Raw genomic sequence first — 15264 nt, 5'->3', positions numbered from 1 at the left:
GAAGTGTCAAAGGAAGCTTTTCTACTTCTTGTCTGGATTTGATTTTTGTCCACTGGCGCCAACCTAGTTTAGACAAAAGGTGCTCTTTACAGGGTCTATCGAAGCTTGTTTACGTATCTCCAAAGGGGATTTTGTAACCCTAGGACCTGTGTACCAACTAGTAGTGAGCTTCCCAAGTGGCGCTAGTGGTAAAGAACCTGCCTGTCTGCAGGACACATAAGAGATGCCAGTTTGATCCCTGTTTGGGAAGATTCCCTAGAAAAGGGCATGGCAACCCACTCCGGTATTCTTGCCTGGAGAATCCCAAGGACAGAGGAGGAGCGGGGGCTACAGTCCGCAGGGTCACCAAGAGTCTGACACAACTGAAGCGACTTAGCACACAGCCACCAGCTAGAAATACAGAATTTATATCTTGCTGCCACCTCAATGTGTGGTCTTTCCTCAAACACCTCACATAGAGGGATAGCTGATCAGTGGCAAGACTAGCGTTTCAAAGTCTTGTACTACTACTACTAAGTCACTTCAGTCATGTCCGACTCTGTGCAACTCCATAGACGGCAGCCCACCAGGCTCCCCCGTCCCTGGGATTCTCCAGGCAAGAACATTGGAGTGGGTTGCCATTTCCTTCTCCAATGTGGGAAAGTGAAGTCGCTCAGTCGTGTCCGACTCTTAGCGACCCCATGGACGGCAGCCCACCAGGCTCCTCCGTCCATGGGACCCTCCAGGCAAGAGTACTGGAGTGGGGTGCCATTGCCTTCTCCACAAAGTCTTGTAGTGAGTTCCTGTTTGACTATTTGTGGTCAGATCTATTTTAAATATGACACCACTAAGGTATGGCATCTCAGAGAAGGCAGTGGCAACCCACTCCAGTACTCTTGCCTGGAAAATCCCATGGCTGGAGGAGCCTTGGTAGGCTGCAGTCCAAGGGGTTGCAAAGAGTCGGATATGACTGAGCAACTCCACTTTCACTTTTCACTTCCATGCATTGGAGCAGGAAATGGCCACCCACTCCAGTGTTCTTGCCTGGAGAATCCCAGGGAGCGGGGAGCCCGGTGGACTTCCGTCTATGGGGTCGCATAGAGTCGGACACGACTGAAGCAAGTTAGCAGCAAGGTATAGAATCTACAGTCTTCCTAATTTTGTAACACTTGGTCGCTGAGAATTCTGTATTCCTAACAAAACGCTTTTCTTTGAAAAGTTCTTAGTGTGAAAATCCTTTATCTATTTCCTTGATTACTGTGGCTGTTCTAACTTCCCTAGCTTTTATTTCCGCCTTATGGTTCAGTAGCCAGAATAGTACAAAATATTTAAGAATTGGAAGATACTTTTAAAATGAGAACAAACCATTTTACTTATTTCTCAGTGTGGTAAATATTTCTCAAATAGTTTAGAATGAGTGTGCTGCTAATAAAATTACAGTGTTAACATAGAATTATAATTATATATGAACACAAAATAATTTGATTTAGCATTCCTCAGTTCCTACAAAATAGTTTTAATGCTAATCAACCACACTGTATTACCATTACTGTAGTAAGAGATGGAAACTGTGTTTGAATTCAGGTTTATTTGACTGCAAAATTTGGGTTCTTTCCATTTCTCCATACTGGCTTCCACAGAATAAACTTTAAAATGAAGCTTGGGCATGGGAACTCTGCTTTAAGTAGCATTAACTACCTTATAAATATAAAAACTGAATTATTTTTGAAACTAATTTCTTCACCTCATGATGGTTTTCCATTGTTTTGCTTTTTGTTAACAAAAAAAAATCAAGCAATAGTAACAAATCATTTAGCATGTATCAATCAAATGAATATACTTTGTCAATGTTATTAGAGGTCATATTATAAAGTGATATTGTTGTTCATTAAGTAATGCCCAACTCTTGTGACTCCATGGACTGTAGCCCACTACGCTCCTTCTGTCCATGGGCTTTCCCAGGCAAGAATACTAGAGTGGGTTGCCATTTCCTTCTTCAGAGGATCTTCCCAACCAAGGGTTCAAGCCTGCATCTCCTACATTAGCAGGCAGATTCTTTACCACTGAGCCACAAGGGAAGCTAGTAAAGTGATAACACATTCAAGTTAAAAAGGGAGAGAAAAAAAAAGGTCATTAATATAATGTTTTGAAGCTTACACAGTATATTTTATGTTCAGTATTTTAATTTGTGTCTAAGCTGCAAATTTAATGATTCTGAAATCATGAAATGTGTTTTTTTAACTATAGTTGATTAACAATGTGTTAATTTTTGCTGTAGAGAAAAGTGACTCAATTACATACATATACACATTCTTTTTTTATATTCTTTTCCATTATTCTTTATCCCAGGATATTGAATATAGTTCCCTGTGCTATCCAGTAGGACCTTGTTGTTTATTCATCCTGTAGGTAATAGTTTGCATCTACTAACCCCAAACTCCCAGTCCACCCCTTCCCTACTCTCCTTCCTCTTGGCAACACAAACCTGCTCTCTCTGACTCTCAGTCTGTGACTGACTTCCTTGTTTCATAGATAGGTTCATCTGTGTCATATTTTAGAGTCCACACATTAAGTGATATCATATGGTGTTTGTCTTTCTCTTTCTGACTTACTTCACTTAGTATGATAATCTCCAGTTGCATCCACGTTGCTGCAAATGGTATTATTTTGTTCTTTTTCATGGCTGAGTAATAGTCCTGTGTGTGTGTGTGTGTGTGTGTGTGTACATCACATTTTATCTATTCATCTGTCGATAGACATTTAGGTTGTTTTCATGTCTTTGTTATTGTGAGTAGTGCTACTCTGAACATAGGGATGTATATATCTTTTTAAATTATAGTTTTTTATGTATATATATACATATATATGTGTATATATATATGCCCAGGAGTAGAATTGCTGAGTCATATTGTAATTGTCTTTTTAGTTTTCTGAAGAACATCTGTACTGTCTTCCATTGTGGGTTCGCCAACTTACATTCCCACCAACAGCATAGGAGGGTTCCCTTTTCTCCATACTCTCCCTAGCATTTGTTATTTGTAGACATTTTAATGATGGTCATTCTGACTGATATGAAGTGATACCTCATTGTAGTTTTCATTTGCATTTCATGAAATGTATTTTTAAAATTATACCATTATCCAATGCCTAAGTGAGTTTTTTTCCACTGACACTTATTGAGCACCTACTATGTGCTAGCACTATGTGAATCACTTTACATGAATAGTCTAAATCATTTCCCACATAACCAATGTAGTAGACTCTATTAATATGTCTGCTCTGTTAATACGATGAGGCTTCAGTTCAGTTCAGTTCAATCGCTCAGTCATGTCCAACTCTTGGCGACCCCATGAATCACAGCACGCCAGGCCTCCCTGTCCATCACCAACACCCGGAGTTCACTCAGATTCACATCCATTGAGTCAGTGATGCCATCCAGCCATCTCATCCTCTGTCGTCCCCTTTTCCTCCTGCCCCCAATCCCTCCCAGCATCAGAGTCTTTTCCAATGAGTCAACTCTTCGCATGAGGTGGCCAAAGTACTGGAGTTTCAGCTTCAGCATCATTCCCTCCAAAGAAATCCCAGGGCTGATCTCCTTCAGAATGGACTGGTTGGATCTCCTTGCAGTCCAAGGGACTCTCAAGAGTCCTCTCCAACACCACAGTTCAAAAACATCAATTCTTTGGTGCTCAGCTTTGTCTATAGTGCAACTCTAACATCCATATATGACCACTGGAAAAACCATAGCTTTGACTAGACGGACCTTTGTTGGCAAAGTAATGTCTCTGCTTTTCATTATGCTAGCTAGGTTGGTCATAACTTTTCTTCCAAGGAGTAAGTGTCTTTTAATTTCATGGCTGCAGTCACCATCTGCAGTGATTTTGGAGCCCAAAAAAATAAAGTCATTGCTTCCATTGTTTCCTCATCTATTTCCCATGAAGTGATGGGATCGGATGCCATGGTCTTAGTTTTCTGAATGTCGAGTCTTAAGCCAACTTTTTCACTCTCCTCTTTCACTTTCATCAAGAGGCTTTTTAGTTTCTCTTCACTTTCTGCCATAAGGGTGGTGTCATCTGCATATCTGAGGTTATTGATATTTCTCCCGGCAGTCTTGATTCCATCTTCTGCTTCATCCAGCCTGGCATTTTGCATAATGTACATTGCATATCATTTAAATAAGCAGAATAACAATATACAGCCTTGATGTACTCCTTTCCCAATTTGGAACCCGTCTGTTGTTCCATGTCCAGTTCTAACTGTTGCTTCTTGACCTGCATGCACATTTATCGGAGGCAGATCAGGTGGTCTGGTATTCCCATCTCTTGAAGAATTTTCTATGGTTTGTTCTGATCTACACAGTCAAAGGCTTCGGCATCATCAGTAAAGCAAAAGTAGATGTTTTTCTGCTATTCTTTTGCTTTTTCAATGATCCAGTGGATGTTGGCAATTTGATCTCTGGTTCCTCTGCCTTTCTAAATCTGGCTTGTACATCTGGAAGTTCACGGTTCACATACTGTTGAAGCCTGGCTTGAAGAATTTTGAGCATTACTTTGCTAAGATTGTGAGATGAGTGCAATTGTGCAGTAGTTTGAACATTCTTTGGCATTGCCTTTCTTTGGGATTGGAGTGAACACTGACCTTTTCCAGTCTTGTGGCCACTGGTGAGTTTTCCAAATTTGCTGGCATATTGAGTGCAGCACTTTCACAGCCAGCATCATCTTTTAGGATTTGAAATAGCTCAACTGGAATTCCATCACCTCCACTAGCTTTATTAGAAAATCCTCTAGAGAAGGAAATGGCAACCCACCACAGTATTCTTGCCTGGGAAATTCCATGGACAGAGGAGCCTCGTGGATTACAGTCTATGGTGTTGCAAAAAAAGTTGGACACTTAGCAACTAAACAACAGTAAAAGTCATTTCAAATCCTTGGCATGATTTCCATAAGGTATCACTGAAAAGAGCAAGATTCGGAAAGCATGTGTCATATATTTTCCTAAAACCAAGGAATGATCATAAAACACCTATTAATACACATGCATGTATACTTACATATATGATTACATAAACATGGAGAAAATGTGAAAAGCACGCTAGATCATCAGTATAGATTACCTAAAATGGGGAGAGAATGTGGTGGGAGAGAAGAGTGAAGAAGGAATAAATAATGATTATATTTATTAATTGTTTAGAAAATGGAGATGTTTCAGGATTATTTAATAAAATTTAAACAGGTAACACCTTGGTTAAAAGAAACAAAACAGAGAAAGCAAGCAAGCAGAGCTGTGAAATATTGGTATTGTTTTCGTGCCATGAATAAGGTAGAGCAGAAGCATGGTGAGACGTAAATCATGCACAGTTTGCAATGAATGTTGCAACATACGCCACCTGGGCTCCTTTGGAAAATATGGCTCATCCCACCTGCTTCAGAAAACACCATGATGAGAAAAACCCAGTACCGAGCGAGGTAAACAGTAATTAGAGGCAGAGCCACATGTGTTCTAATGACAGCAATTATGGGGAAGATGTGGAGATGTGGTGCAAGAGGTTTTACCGCAAAATGTAGAGTCATGAAGAGAATAAGTTACATAAAAATGGGATAAATGAAGTTTGTACTTGGGATTTTTTCAAGAAGGGGCAGATAATATGTTTCTATTATTAACTTTGACCAAAATCAGTGTACTTAATAAATCATCTGCCTGGAAGCAGTAGCAGCTGCTCGTTCCTCTGATGCCCTGTGGAAATAGGGTTTGAGATGAGGCAAATGCACCAACCCAGTCATTAGATCGCTCTCCCTGTCCCTGTCATGGGTTTTCTTGGGTTCGGTTCTCCTAGAGTGAGTAAGTTCAGGTAACAGTTTACTGGTAATATGATTTTTTTTTTTTTTAGTTTTTTATTTTTTAAATTTTAAAATCTTTAATTCTTACATGCATTCCCAAACATGAACCCCCCTCCCACCTCCCTCCCCATAACATCTTTCTGGGTCATCCCCATGCACCAGCCCCAAGCATGCTGCATCCTGCGTCAGACATAGACTGGCGATTCAATTCACATGATAGTATACATGTTAGAATGTCATTCTCCCAAATCATCCCACCCTCTCCCTCTCCCTCTGAGTCCAAAAGTCCGTTATACACATCTGTGTCTCTTTCCCTGTCTTGCATACAGGGTCGTCATTGCCATCTTCCTAAATTCCATATATATGTGTTAGTATACTGTATTGGTGTTTTTCTTTCTGGCTTACTTCACTCTGTATAATCGGCTCCAGTTTCATCCATCTCATCAGAACTGATTCAAATGAATTCTTTTTAACGGCTGAGTAATACTCCATTGTGTATATGTACCACAGCTTTCTTATCCATTCATCTGCTGATGGACATCTAGGTTGTTTCCATGTCCTGGCTATTATAAACAGTGCTGCGATGAACATTGGGGTACATGTGTCTCTTTCAATTCTGGTTTCCTCGGTGTGTATGCCCAGAAGTGGGATTGCTGGGTCATAAGGTAGTTCTATTTGCAATTTTTTAAGGAATCTCCACACTGTTCTCCATAGTGGCTGTACTAGTTTGCATTCCCACCAACAGTGTAGGAGGGTTCCCTTTTCTCCACACCCTCTCCAGCATTTATTGCTTGCAGATTTTTGGATCGCAGCCATTCTGACTGGTGTGAAGTGGTACCTCATTGTGGTTTTATATGATTTTAATGGTGTGAAAATAAGGAAAACAATACCAAATGCAGTACTTTTGTTTCCAAAAGTGTGAATGAAATGCCAAGATATTACTTTTCCTTTTTAGATGGTAAAATTCAGTTCAGTTCACTCACTTAGTCGTGTCCAACTCGTTGCAACCCCATGGACTGCAGCATACCAGGCTTCCCTGTCCATCACCAACTCTCAGAGCTTGCTCAGACTCATGTCCGTTGAGTTGGTGATGCCATCCAACCATCTCATCCTCTGTCGTCCCCTTCTCCTCCTGCCTTAAATCTTTCCCAGCATCAGGGTCTTTTCCAATGAGTCAATTCTTCACATCAGGTGGCCAAAGTGTTGGAGCTTCAGCATCAGTTCTTCCAATGAATATTTAGGACTGATTTCCTTTAGGATGGACTGGTTGGATCTCCTTGCATTCCAAGGGATTCTCAAGAGTCTTCTCCAATACCACAGTTCAAAGGCATCAATTCTTCAGCACTCAGCTTTCTTTATAGTTCAACTCTCACATCTATACATGACTACTGGAAAAACCAAAGCTTTGACTAGACAGACCTTTGTCAGCAAAATAACATCTCTGCTTTTTAATATGCTGTCCATTTTAAAGCTATGTCCAGGTTGGTCATAGCTTTTCTTCGAAGCAGCAAACGTCTTTTAATTTCATGGCTGCAGTCACCATATGCAGTGATTTTGGAGCCCAAAAAGATAAAGTCTGTCACTATTTCCACTGTTTCCCCACCTATTTGCCATGATGATGGGACCAGATTCCATGATCTTAGTTTTTCAAATGTTGAGCTTTAAGCCAACTTTTTCACTCTCCACTTTCACTTTCATCAAGAGGCTTTTAGTTCCTCTTCACTTCCTGCCATAAGGGTGGTGTCATCTGCGTATCTGAGGTTATTGATATTTCTCCCAGCAATCTTGATTCCAGCTTGTGCTTCATCCAGCCCAGTATTTCACATGATGTACTCTGCATATAAGTTAAATAAGCAGGGTGACAATATACAGTCTTGACATACTCCTCAAATAATTAAGACCAAAAAAATAAGTATTTTTAAGACAGTGTGTGCTTTTAAAAACTTAAGTAAACTTGACACTTCTCATCATTTAGATTCAGTATTTTAAAAATGGAAAGTATAGTACTAAGATCCAAATCTCATGTGGCTCAATTTATAAACTGTTGATAAAAGATTTAAGAACATATTTATATGGCATTTTTTTAAAAACCTATCATCTTGCATAATGGTCCCAAAGGAGCTTATTAAAGTTTTAGAAGGTACTCAATCATTAAAGTTCTGTCTTAGCATTGCACAGTGTTTTACTAAATATATGTAGCTATATTCTTCTGTTATTTAATGCAGAGCATATTAAATTGATAAGTAGTCCTCACTGATTAAGTTTTCTGACTGCAATCTAAGTACTTTAAAAATAATTACCTTGAATTATTATTCAGCCTTAAAAAGGAAGTAAATGCTGTCAGTTGCTACAACATGGATGAACCTTGAAGGCATTATGTTAAGTGAAACAAGTCAATCACAAAAAGACAAATACTCCGTGATAATTACTTACATGAGGTATCCTAAATAGTCAGATTCATAGAAACAGAAGGAAGAGTGGTGGTTGCCAGGGGCTGAGGGAGGGGAGGATTGGAGAGTTGTTTAATAGGTATGGAGTTTCAGTTGGGCAAGATTAAAAAGTTCTGGAGACCCACTGCACAACAGCATGAATATATTTTGCTCTGCTGAACTGCACACTTAAACATGGTTAGGATGATAAATTTTGTGTTGTATGTTTTTATCACAATTAAACATAAAATAACTACATAATTTACATAAGTGCTTGGAAAATCACAAATGTGTTTGGTGAAATATACTTTCATAGTTGCCAAATAAAGGAGTTGTTGATGACATATCTACCTGCATAAGGGAAAATTCTACTGAAGCCCAGCGTATAAGGTAACAAGGATTTATGAATTGCCTACTATGAACACGGAGAAGGCAATGGCACCCCACTCCAGTACTCTTGCCTGGAAAATCCCGTGGACGGAAGAGCCTGGAAGGCTGCAGTCCATGGGGTCACTGAGGGTTGGACACGACTGAGCGACTTCACTTTCACTTTTCACTTTCATGCATTGGAGAAGGAAATGGCAACCCACTCCAGTGTTCTTGCCTGGAGAATCCCAGGGACGGGGGAGCCTAGTGGGCTGCCGTCTATGGGGTTGCACAGAGTTGGACACAACTGAAGTGACTTAGCAGTAGCAGCAGTACTATGAACAAAGCATTGAGAGGGATGTAAACATTTTGGTAGATATGTAGATATCTGTAGATAAAGACACAGTTGTTGACATAAGCCTGAAAAACATAATAGCAATTCAAGATAGAAAAAATGTCAAAAAAATAACTGAAGTCATAAGATGGTACATGATTAATAGTTGAGAAGGTCACTAGATAAAAAATCTTTAGCTTAATTGAACAGGCATAATAACTAACACAAGTATGTACGTGTGTCTCACATATATAGGTACGTACTTGAAATTTTTCCTAACACATTTGTGGTTGAAATGAATTGATATTCATTGCATCATTATTTCTACACAACCATTTTATTGGTATACAGTATCTGAATTTTCTTTCCATCTACTACCACCTTTTTTTAAATATGAAAATTAAGTCTCCAAAAGTAACTAGATAATTGATGCTTTTGAACTGTGGTGTTGGAGAAGACTCTTAAGAGTCCCTTGGACTGCAAGAAGATCCAACCAGTCCATTCTGAAGGAGATCAGACCTGGGATTTCTTTGGAAGCAATGATGCTAAAGCTGAAATTCCAGTACTTTGGCCACCTCATGCGAAGAATTGACTCATTGGAAAAGACTCTGATGCTGGGGGGGATTGGGGGCAGGAGGAGAAGGGGACGACAGAGGATGAGATGGCTGGATGGCATCACGGACTCGATGGACGTGAGTCTGAGTGAACTCCGGGAGTTGGTGATGGACAGGGAGGCCTGGTGTGCTGCGATTCATGGGGTCTCAAAGAGGCGGACACGACCGAGCGACTGAACTGAACTGAACTGAAAGTCACATAAACCAAAACTTGGATAACTGTAACTCCAAAGCTTTCTGTCAATTAATTTCAGCTTCCAATACCCTAAAATTTAATTTTTAAACTTTCTCTGTCTTCTCCTTTGCATTTCACCATTTATTCTAATACAACTGACAATGACTGTTATCCTCCTCTCATCAAAATATGTACATATACACACACATGCACACACACACACACACACACACACACACACACACACACACACACACAACTCTATTTTTTCCCAGTTCAGAGGATAAGGCATTATAGAAGGAGAAGGGCTTGCCTGGAAGCTCAGTGGTTAAGACTTCGTGCTTACACTGCAGGGGGTTCGGGTTTGTTCCCCAGTCAGGAAACCCAGGTCAGTAGAAGACCTGCATGTCATCAGCACAGCCAAAAAAAATTTTTTTAATTAAAAGAAAAAAGATCTCAGGGAAAGGCAAGGAAGGAGAGAAGAATCTTCAAACCCCACTCTTCAAGATCTTTCCTTCCTTTCATCACCAACCACCAATTATCTTATTATCTTGTGTTCCTCATTCTCCCCACTAATAGACACAGCACGGAGGATGTTATACGATATATAGTAAACAAATCTCAGGAAATGCCTGGAGTGACCACACCAGTTCCTAAGGATTAGCTAGAATTTTTCCCTGTACATGGAACACTCTTCCATGATGTATGTCCTAATATTTCCTATCTGTAATATTTAGGGTTGGAAAAATCCATTTCTAGACTCATTTTTAATCTGTTACGTGTAAGATTCGAGGGACTGAAAAATAAATTTTTCCTATAAAGGACACTAGATGGCACAGTTTCACCAATTAATGCTAATAAAGTCATTTGTCTTCTTATTAATACAAAAATAAAATAATTTAGCTTTATAAATAGTTACACCTAAATAATTTAACAAAGAATCTTTATAATAGTAAAGAGAAAAGTTCTTGAAAATATAATGTTTCCAATAGGCCATGTTTTATGTCCTTTTATATAAACACAGTCACCATAATTCCATCATTGGTTGAGTAAGTAACCCAATGAAAATAGCAGTCTCTCTGAAATAAGGGCTTCCCTGGTGGCTGAGTGGTGAAGAATCCACCTGCCATTTTAGAAGATGTGGGTTTGATCCCTGGATCAGAAATATCCCATGGAGACAGAAATGACAACCCAGTCCAGTATTCTTGCCTGGAGAATCCCAGGGACAGAGGAGCCTGGTAGGCTACAGTCCATGGGGTCATGAAAGAGACATAACTTAGTGACTAAACCACAACAATGAAATAAGGAAATAGCCCTACTTAGATACTTAGGTACCCTTGTCTAATGAAAAGCTCTCCTCTTAGGGCAAAGAAATAGTCTTGGCCATAGGAAACAGCTTCTAGAGGGTCACATATGAAGAGGGCAGTACGGAAAATGACATCTACGTTTTAGCTAGACTGTACACAGTGCACTAGATATTCACAGAGTGACCTGCAGCACAGCCAGGTTGCCCTTACATTCCAACAAACTGGGCAGAGGAGGCTGTCGATGGACTGAGTCAGGGCAAGAGAAATTAGACAAATGCTAGAAAGGAACTTTAAAGCAATACTGGAGGTCCTTTAAAGTTGATGCTGAGTGGACAGTGACTTCTTGAAAGTTGTTCCCAGATACCCAGAGTGACTTACCTGTAACAGCTGAATCAACATCAGTTCTACATCTGCCAAATCCTACATGTTTTACATAAAAAAGACATGGAAGAAGCTCCAAAGTTGTAACCATAATGGTGCTGCCATCCATGAGTTTAACTAGTTAGTCGGCTGTCTCTTTTAAAAATAGTTCACCATGATAGGATAGAAAAACCAGACTTTCTTCTGTTGCTATCAAATGCTAGGCTTTACTTCAGAAAGTCTCTTTTTACCTGATATGCTAACCAACATGTACCATATTATGATGAACAAGGAAGAAAATATAATATTAACAACATAATGGTATTCTTTGTAAAAGAATATATATATATATATATATATATATATATATATATATAGTAGACAGAATATATGAACCTATTTAGCACCTCACAAAGGAAGCATTATTATGTGAGGACATAATGTACATTGTGGTTTATTCCCCAGCACATCCACTCCATCCCAGAAGACTATCTGAGCAAATTATGGTAATTAATTCCCTGGACAATGATTAGTTCAGGAAAGGGCATGTGACTCAACTGTGGCTGCTGTAGGCATAATTCTAAAATATCCCCCAAAAAATGTCCCATGCTGATCCCTAAAACCTATAAATATAAGGAAATGTTGTTCCTCTCCTGATGATAGTCTGTGATTTGGCACAGCTGGTTTTATGATAGGGAAATTATCTATGTGGTCTAATCCAATCACACCAGCCATAAAAACAGCAGAGAGGTTTCTTTAGCTGATGGCAGAATGGAAAATCGGTGAGATTCAAAGCACAAGGATTCAAGGGAACCACTTGTTGAGGAATGTGGGCAGCCCCAGGAGCTGAGATCAATCCCCAGGTGACAACCAACAAGGAAACAGGGACCTCAGTCTTGTAGCCACAGAGAATTGGATTTTGTAAACAATTTGAATGAGCTTGGAAGTGGATTCTTCCTCAAACCCTCCAGCTAGAAGCCCAGCGCAGCTTATACCTTGACCTTATCCTCTGAAGCCCTAAACAGAGATCCCAGTAGAGCCAGTACAGATTTCTGTCCTATAGAACTGTGAGATAATACATGAGTGTTGTAGTGAGCTACTAAGTTTGTAATGATTTGTTATGATAGCAGTGGAAAGCTAATGCAGTTGACAAAGAGTTGTAAAATACAGTCTGCTGATGTTTCTGAGGAAATTTTCTTCAACAAAGAGCCCCTGGACAAAGTGATGTGTCTTCTTTCTTTGAATGTTGCTGTGTCAAAATCTAATGGCTAGAGCTGACACTGACATGTGGGTGCCAAGAACTGTGTTGATGGAATTCTTAAAACTAAATCACCCTTACAATCACAGAGTAAGCTTACTTGATCATAAAGTATGTTGTTCAGTTACTAAGTCATGTTCAACTCTTTTCACCCTCATGGACTGTAGCATACCAGGCTTCCCTGTCCTTCACTATCTCCCAAGTTTGCTCAGACTCATGTCCATTGAGTCAGTGATGCCATCCAACCATCTCATCCTCTGTCGCCCCCTTCTCCTCCTGCCCTTAATCTTTCCCAGCATCAGGGTCTTTTCCAATGAGTCAGCTCTTCGCATCAGGTGTGGCCAAAGTACTGGAGCATATAACAGGGAATTAAAACCATGTGAATTGTCACCCAACATGAGAGGGCAAAGAGAGAAGAACAGTGCCTGAAAACAGAAAGACCCCTTAGAAACAGCCAAGATTAAATATCTGTGGGGAAAGAGGAGAAGCTCGTTAAGGAAAATAATAAAATTGGTTAGGCATATTTGATTAGAGTCAGAGTAAGTAATGTCTGTCTTTGTGACCCCATGGACTATACCCACCAGGCTCCTCTGTCCATGGGATTCTCCAGGCAAGAATACTGGAGTGGGTTGCCATTTCCTTCTCTAGAGGATCTTCCCAACCCAGGGATTAAACCCGGGTCTCCCATATTGCAGGCAGATTCTTTACCAACTGAGCCACCAGGAAAGCCTAAGAAATGTCAGGGATTCCAAGTGCATGGATGATAATTTTGAGAAGTGCTTGTCCAGTCATCAGAAGTAGAGAAGAAATTCATTGAGATAAATATTGGAAAGGATTCCCTGAAGTTATAAATTTTAATGCATTATTTTATTTCACTAAAGATAATTTCTTTCGTGGGGTGAGAGAGAAAGATGGGGGATAAGCAGAAGCCAGATTGCTGTCGGTTGAGCAGTGGGAGGGACACTTCATCTTCTGAGACAAGAGGGAAGGAAATAAGGATGAATGCAGATGTTTATCACAATGGAAATATGCAAATGTGGGCACATGGAAATAATACAACAGCAGGACACCTACGCGCAAGTGAAATAGTTATAAGGAAAAACAATGCTTAAAAGAGTTCCTTAATCATTATTTCGCACAGTCAGAATAGCTATTGGTGTCCAGGATATAGCATCAGCCTCAAATGCAGCTGTAAGTAAAACATTAATTTACTTTCTACAGTTGTCAGTACAGAGCACTATAGTGAATGGTCACACAAGAATTTGGATATTGAGTAAATAAGATTTCCCTCAGAGTTGAACAATATATTTATACATAATTGAGGTGACCTGAAAGGCAATTCCTGCCAAGTCCACAGGATTTGAAATGCTTTATGAATAAATTAACGAGCTAATGAAAGAATGTATTAATAAAAAAGGGAAGGGAGTATTGATTGGCTAGGAAAGTAGAGGAACCACGACAACCCGGGAAAACCACCCAAGTACAGGGATGAGTATGTTTGTCCTGCTGGCAGGGCTATCCCTGATGGGAAAACCACAGAGAAAATATATGCATAGAAATTATAATTCAACTTGCAGATAGAGTACCATGGGGATTAAGAGGAAAAGGAGACAACTTCTAATTGATCCTTGAGGCAGGGGGAAAAAATTGTCAGGTTTATGGAAGAATTTGCTGCTGTTCTACAAGTTTTTCATCTCTGTCTGTGTTTAGTTTTCCCAAACCAGGTTACCAAACTTCTTTCTTGTCAGAGGACTCAGAGTAAGATTGTAATGAAAAAGCAGCTCTCAACATCACTTCCTTACAGCAAGATTATAGCTAAACTTCAACAAATTCACCAGCTTAGAGGCAGAATATGCTCTTTCCCATGACCTCATAGGAATTTCTGTCAGTTTGGCCCTCCATGCGGAATAGTATCAAATCTCTTCCTTCTGATTTTCACAACAGGCTTCCAAGTAGGAATAACTGATGTCATTGTTACTATTTAAGGGTGAGATCTTGAGACAGTGGAAACAAGTAGCAAGGTTATACTACCTGTGATAATCAAAACCCCAGGACCAAAGCAGAGAAGGGACACATCTATGATTTCTCCACAGAGAGAAATGGAAGATAATGTAGGTGAAAGGAAATCTCTTCCTCTTAGTGTTAGAAAAACAAGGAAGCTATTAACATGTGCATTGCACATGTACACCTGGGAGCGCTCAATAATAAGTAACAGAAATGGGTAGGTAGAAATTGAGTTTAAAGACCTACAAAGGAAAAGGAATTTGGGGGCTTTGGGGCAGGGGAGGCAAGATATATAAAAGGGACCAGGAAACTTATGGTAAACAGGGTTGTTTAGTAAGGTTTGTACTGCAGATCTGAGTTGGTGCTTTCTTCACTGATAAGAGTTGTTGAGTCCTCCTCTTCCTGGTAGAAGAGAGGGAGACATTTCTACAAATATTTGTAAATAGCTACAGGGCTTCTTCAGATCATACTCAGCATGTTAGCGTCAGGCATGGTGCTAAAAAACAACAAAAACTTTACATAAATAAGACTTCAAAAATTTAGGGACAGTTATTGCTCGTTTTTTCATTTTTATTATGGTAAAATACATAAAATATTTACC

This window comes from Ovis aries, chromosome 6 (genome assembly GCF_016772045.2).
Source record: "Ovis aries strain OAR_USU_Benz2616 breed Rambouillet chromosome 6, ARS-UI_Ramb_v3.0, whole genome shotgun sequence".
NCBI lineage: Eukaryota > Metazoa > Chordata > Mammalia > Artiodactyla > Bovidae > Ovis > Ovis aries.
This window is presented reverse-complemented; position numbering follows the sequence as displayed.